This window comes from Budorcas taxicolor, chromosome 11 (genome assembly GCF_023091745.1).
Source record: "Budorcas taxicolor isolate Tak-1 chromosome 11, Takin1.1, whole genome shotgun sequence".
Classification (NCBI taxonomy): domain Eukaryota; kingdom Metazoa; phylum Chordata; class Mammalia; order Artiodactyla; family Bovidae; genus Budorcas; species Budorcas taxicolor.
The window spans coordinates 73,869,471-73,876,159 of NC_068920.1; the positions used below are offsets into that span (position 1 = coordinate 73,869,471).

The 6,689-nt window shown below is 43.6% G+C and overlaps 1 pseudogene; it reads left to right on the top strand.

Moving 5' to 3' along the window:
- Positions 1 to 1,731: 1,731 nt before the first annotated feature.
- LOC128055665 (serine/threonine-protein kinase 38-like) lies at positions 1,732 to 5,160 on the top strand (annotated as a pseudogene).
- The last annotated feature ends 1,529 nt before the right edge of the window (positions 5,161 to 6,689 follow it).

The window sequence follows — 6,689 nt, forward strand, 5'->3', positions numbered from 1 at the left end:
ACCACCATCCACTTCTTCAAGTAACTTTTTATTATTAATATAACAGGTTAAGAGTTTAGGCATCCTCTATCTATTCCTGGTTTCACAGTGCTCTGGGACATACATACAAAGATGGGTGCAAAGTAACTTGGCTAAAGTATAGAATATTTGGAAATAGTAATAGGTGAGGCATGGCTAGAGCTGAACTGAGAGGAAGAGATTCAGAGGGAGACCTCGAAGCTGTCAGTCCCCACTGCTGTTAGTTTGCTCCTGGGAATCAGTCTGACAGGAAAAGATCAGGGAGGTTAGCTTTGTTTCATCAAATAACCCGCTCGGTCAGAAGAGACTATGTCCCAGAAAATAGTCTAATTACATTTTCAGTGAACCTTCTAAGACCTGTTCAAGCAGCCCAGTTTGCCTTCTTTCTTGGGGAAGAGAAGTACTGCTCTATAAAAATGTTAGCTAATGAATTTTTCTCTTACATTGTAGAGAAGACAAGAGAGCATGCCCAGCATAAAATAGTAGTTTCCAGTAACTGTCTTTGAAGTCACATGGACCTTGGATTCGAATCCAAGTCCTAGTCAATAGGACCCTCAGCTACTGAATTTCTATGGGCTTTAATTTCCTCACCTGTAAAATGATTTCACAGATGGTGGTGAGCATGAGAGGCAACACATGTCAAGCTCCTAACAGAGCACCTTGCCCAGAGTAACTCCTCAAAAACATCATCTACTATTAGTAATAAAGACATATAGTAAATATTAGCTACTACTATTGTAATTACAATCTGTTACATACAAGGAAGTTACACTCTCTTGAGGAAAATGAGATGCTTAATCCTTTCACCCATTTCTGCTTTATTGACTATGCTAAAGTCTTTGTGTGGATCAGCACAAACTGTGGAAAATTCTGAAAGAGATGGGAATACCAGACCACCTGACCTGCCTCCTGAGAAATCTGTATGCAGGTCAAGAAGGAACAGTTAAACCTGGACACGGAACAACAGACTGGTTCCAAATAGGAAAAGGAGTACGTCAAGGCTGTATATTGTCACCCTGTTTATTTAACTTATATGCAGAGTACATCATGAGAAACGCTGGGCTGGATGAAGCACAAGCTGGAATCAAGGTTGCTGGGAGAAATATCAATAGCCTCAGATATGCAGATGACACCACCCTTATGGCAGAAAGTGAAGAATTAAAGAGCCTCTTGATGAAATTGAAAGAGGAGAGTGAAAAAATTGGCTTAAATTTCAACATTTAGAAAAGTAAGGACATGGCATCTGGTCCCATCCCTTCATGACAAATAGATGGGGACAGTGGAAACAGTGACAGACTTTATTTTCTTGGGCTCCAAAATCACTGCAGATGGTGACTGTGGCCGTGAAATTAAAAGATGCTTGCTCCTTGGAAGGAAAGTTATGACCAACCTAGATAGCATATTAAAAAGCAGAGACATTACTTTGCCAACAAAAGTCCATCTAGTCAAGGCTATGGTTTTTCTAGTAGTTATGTGTGGATGTGAGAATTGGACTTAAAGAAAGCTGAGCGCCCAAGAATTGATGCTTTTGAACTGTGGTGTTGGAGAAGACTCTTGAGAGTCCCTTGGACTGCAAGGAGATCCAACCAGTCCATCCTAAAGGAAATCAACCCTGAATATTCATTGGAAGGACTGATGCTGAAGCTCCAGTAATTTGGCCACTTGGTGTGAAGAGCCGAGTCATGGGAAAGGACCTTGATGCTGGCCATGGCAATGACAGGCTCAACACCTTGCTCGTCCATGAGTAGTCACACGAAGGAAAGGGTGACAATGATCAAAGTGACACTGGAGAATTTTTATAGCAACTTTATTGCTCAACATGAAGAACGAGAAATGAGACAAAAGAAGTTAGAAAAAGTGATGGAAGAAGAAGGCCTCAAGGCTGCAGGGAAACGACTCCGGAGCAAGTGCTCGGAAGGAAACAAAGTTTCTTCATTTGAAGAGAGCAAGACTTGGACTGGAAGATTTTGAGTCCTTAAAAGTAATAGGCAGAGGAGCCTTTGGTGAGGTGTGGCTTGTTCAGAAGAAAGATACAGGCCATGTGTATGCAATGAAAATACTTCGTAAAGCAGATATGCTTGGAAAAGAGCAGGCTGGCCACATTCGTGCGGAGTGCGACATTCTAGCAGAGGCAGACAGTTTGCGGGTTGTGAAAATGCTCTATAGCTTTCAGGATAAGCTAAACCTCTACCTAATCATGGAGTTCCTGCCTGGAGGGGACATGATGACCTTGTTGATAAAAAAAAAAAAAAAGGCACACTGAGAGAAGAGACTCAGTTTTACATAGCAGAAACAGTGTTAGCCATAGACTCTATTCAACAACCTGGGTTCATCCACAGAGATGTCAAACCAGACTACCTTCTCCTGCACCGCAAGGGCCATGTGAAGCTTTCTGACTTTGGTCTTTACACAGGACTTAAAAAGGCACATCAGTTCAGTTCAGTCGCTCAGTCGTGTCTGACTCTTTGTGACCCCATGAATCACAGCACGCCAGGCCTCCCTGTCCATCACCAACTCCTGGAGTTCACTCAGACTCATGTCCATCGAGTTAGTGATGCCATCCAGCCATCTCATCCTCTGTCGTCCTCTTCTCCTCCTGCCCCCAATCCCTCCCAGCATCAGAGTCTTTTCCAGTGAGTCAACTCTTCGCATGAGGTGGCCAAAGTACTGGAGTTTCAGCTTTAGCATCAGTCCTTCCAAAGAAATCCCAGGGTTGATCTCCTTCAGAATGGACTGGTTGGATCTCCTTGCAGTCCAAGGGACTCTCAAGAGTCTTATCCAACACCTCAGTTCAAAAGCATCAATTCTTCGGCACTCAGCCTTCTTCACAGTCCAACTCTCACATCCATACACGACTACTGGAAAAACCATAGCCTTGACTAGACGGATCTTAGTAGGCAAAGTAATGTCTCTGCTTTTGAATATGCTATCTAGGTTGATCATAACTTTTCTTCCAAGGAGTAAGCATCTTTTATTTTCATGGCTGCAGTCACCATCTGCAGTGATTTTGGAGCCCAAGAAAATGAAGTCTGACACTGTTTCCACTGTTTCCCCATCTATTTGTCATGAAGGGATGGGACCAGATACCATGATCTTCGTTTTCTGAATGTTGAGCTTTAAGCCAACTTTTTCACTCTCCTCTTTCACTTTCATCAAGAGGCTTTTTAGTTCCTTTTCACTTTCTGCCATAAGGGTGGTGTCATCTGCATATCTGAGGTTATTGATATTTCTCCTGGCAATCTTGATTCCAGCTTGTGTTTCTTCCAGTCCAGCGTTTCTCATGATGTACTCTGCATATAAGTTAAATAAGCAGGGTGACAATATACAGCCTTGACGTACTCCTTTTCCTATTTGGAACCAGTCTGTTGTTCCATGTCCAGTTCTAACTGTTGGTTCCTGACCTGCATACAGATTTCTCAAGAGGCAGGTTAGGTGGTCTGGTATTCCCATCTCTCTCAGAGTTTTCCACAGTTTATTGTGATCCACAGAGTCAAAGGCTTTGGCATAGTCAATCAAGCAGAAATAGATGTTTAGGACAGAATTTTATAGGAATCTGAACCACAGCCTCCCCAGTGATTTCACTTTTCAGAACATGAATTCCGAAAGGAAAGCAGAAACCTGGAAAAGAAATAGACATCAGCTAGCCTTCTCCACAGTAGGCACAGACCGGGTACAACAAGCTCTGTGATTGGTGGTCACTGGGGGTGATCATGTATGAAATGCTCATTGGCTGCCCACCTTTCTGTTCTAAAACCCCTCAAGAGATATGTAAGAAAGTGATGAACTGGAAAGAAACTTTGACTTTTCCTCCAGAGGTTCCTATTTCTGAGAAAGCCAAGGATCTAATTTTGAGATTCTGCTGTGAATGGCAACATAGAATTGGAGCCCCTGGAGTCGAGGAAATAAAAAATAATTCTTTTTTTGAAGGTGTTGACTGGGAACATATCGGAGAGAGACCTGCTGCAATATCTATTGAAATCAAAAGCATTGACGATACCTCAAACTTCGATGTGTTTCCAGAATCTGATATTCTAAAGCCAACAGTGGCAATAAGTAATCACCCTGAGACAGACTGCAAGAACAAAGACTGGGTCTTCATCAATTACATCTACAAGTGCTTTGAGGGCTTGACCGCATGGGGCGGAGGGGCGGGGGGTGGGGCAATACCTTCCTACATGAAAGCAGCTAAAAGGGTTTTCCTTGAAATGGGATCCTGAATCGAGTTCTTTGTACAGCATCATGGATTTCTTCTCACGTACTCTTTTGGAGTTTCCAGGAAGTTCACGGAACCCAACAACGTGGTGAACATGGTGATAGTAAGTGGATTCTCTTCCATAATACATCTGATGACCAGTAGAACAAAGACAACCATTTCTACTATGTTGGGCATGAACAGCTGTCCTGCTTCTTTAGATCATCGTGAGCCAATCTGATGTTTAAAAAGAAACTCAAAATTTCCTATGTTCATCAGAAGGAAGGGGGAAAAACAGCCATCATCCAACTTTAAGACTGTAACGTCAACTTATTATTAGCCAGTTCTGTGTTTCTGTGACATGCTTTCTGTCAAGCCCACCAAGTGTTTTTTTCTTTACGGCTAAAAGTTCATAGTACTAAAGGAAATGAAGCAATAAAGAGCGTCGGCAGCCAGCGTTCTGGCTGAGGAAGATGATCCGCCATTCTGAATGGGTGGTTATGGTGGTTTCTCCCCAGACCTCAGCCTCTGGCAAGTGGCTTTTTATAGCCTCCAGTCATGGTGCACTTTATTTATGGTACAAGGATAAAGACCCTCAATCCATTTTGAGTTATTTGCTCCTGCCCATCTAAAATTCTCATGCTGCTTTCCTAAGTGTTGATGGAGGAGGCCAGCTTGATCCATCGTTGCTCATAGAAGGCCCAAAGGCTGCTGGGCATTGCCAAGGAGTCTCAGATCACATGGAAAATCCTCACCTTCTCTTCACAACTGTATCAGAAAATCCCTTTGGATATTGCCATGGACCAGCAATACCCACAAGTGCTGCCAACAGGACCTTGGCTCCTTCCTGGGAACACAGCAGGGGGAGCCTGGGCAGAAGCAGGCAGCCTGGAACCCTCTTGGCTAAGGTGCTGCTCTTGTTGTCTCCAGGATCTCCTTGCAAGCAGTGAGGGAACCAGCTCAGTACACAGTGCAGAGCCAGCCTCCAGATGCTTGTACAGTTCACGCCTCAGTCCCTGGTGCGACTGTATTTGTATTCTCAGTGTTTCTCCTCTCCCAACTTCAAGTAACCATTTTGCCCTGGAATCATGATTACAAATTTTTCCTTTGCAGATGCCTTCCTAGGGAATGGTCCTCTCCACCCTAAAGGGTCACCTGCAGGCCTGGCTGACCAGGCCTCTATGCTGGGATGGTCTCTGAAGAGAGACCCTCTGAATTTTAGCACCAAGTGCCTTTTCTTTCATAGCTGCCACCACCTTTAGAGAATTTTTGCTGCATCAGAAAAATATGGAGGCTCCATATCCATGCATTATTGCTTTAAAAAATTTTGATGACTCTTACAGCGTCATTTGCACCTATGTGATAACTTTGCGTATTGCAGAGTGTTGTGGCCAAGTCACAACTGGGATACAGCTTCCTGCCAGTCTTGAGGTTGTAAACATCAGCTATAAAAGGAAAGTATGTCCTAGCTTAGCCATTCAGGAAAAAAAAAAAGGAATATCGAAGTGATAGTAGTAAGTGAAACTGCTTTGAGTTTTAATGACTTAGAGGAAGGAAAAATAACTTTAGGGAAATATTAACTCTGGATGAAGATTATGTGTTTGCCCCTTATTCTTTCATTCATGGTTTTCTGGTGAAAAGGAAGTGAGAGTCTTTTGTGTAACTATGTCATTTCTTTGGATTACCAAATAGTTGGGGTCTTGACCCTCGTGTGTTTTGCAAGAGTATGTGGTAAGCATGGGTAATGAGAGTAGGAGGGTGATAATTTGTATGTTGGAAAGTGGCATGGGATGATTTGGGAGGGGGGGTTCCCACATTTTATCTTCTAAACTTCTGAATAAACTGTGTGAAAACAAACAAACAAAAAATAATAAAGGAGATCAGTCCTGGGTGTTCATTGGAAGGACTGATGTTGAAGCTGAAACTCCAATACTTTGGCCACCTGATGAGAAGAGCTGGCTCATTTGAAAAGCCCCTGATGCTGGGAAAGATTGAGGGCAGGAGGAGAAGGGAATGACAGAGGATGAGATGGTTGGATGGCATCACCAACTCAATGGACATGAGTTTGAGTAAGCTCTGGGGGTTGGTGATGGACAGGGAAGCCTCTCCTGTCCTGGCATGCTGCAGTCCATGGGGTTACAAAGAGTCAGATATGACTGAGTGACTGAACTGAACTGAACTGAACTGGACTGAATCCTTTCACTCAGACAAACTAGGAGCTCTGGTGCTAAACAAGTTGCCACTTTGGGTTCTCCCGGGGAATCCCAGGCAGCCTCTTAGGGAGAGTTAGCAACCCAAAGGAATGGGGCAAAGATGGGGAGATTCTGAGTTTGAGGCACTCAGAGGGATACCATGGGAACCAGACGAACTTAAAAGGTTCCAAGTAAATTAGGAGAAGGAAACTAAGGAAATGCAAGAACCCGAAAGGAAGGCTGAAGCTTTGCCTTCCTGGGTGCTGGAGGCCTCATGTTAACTGTGG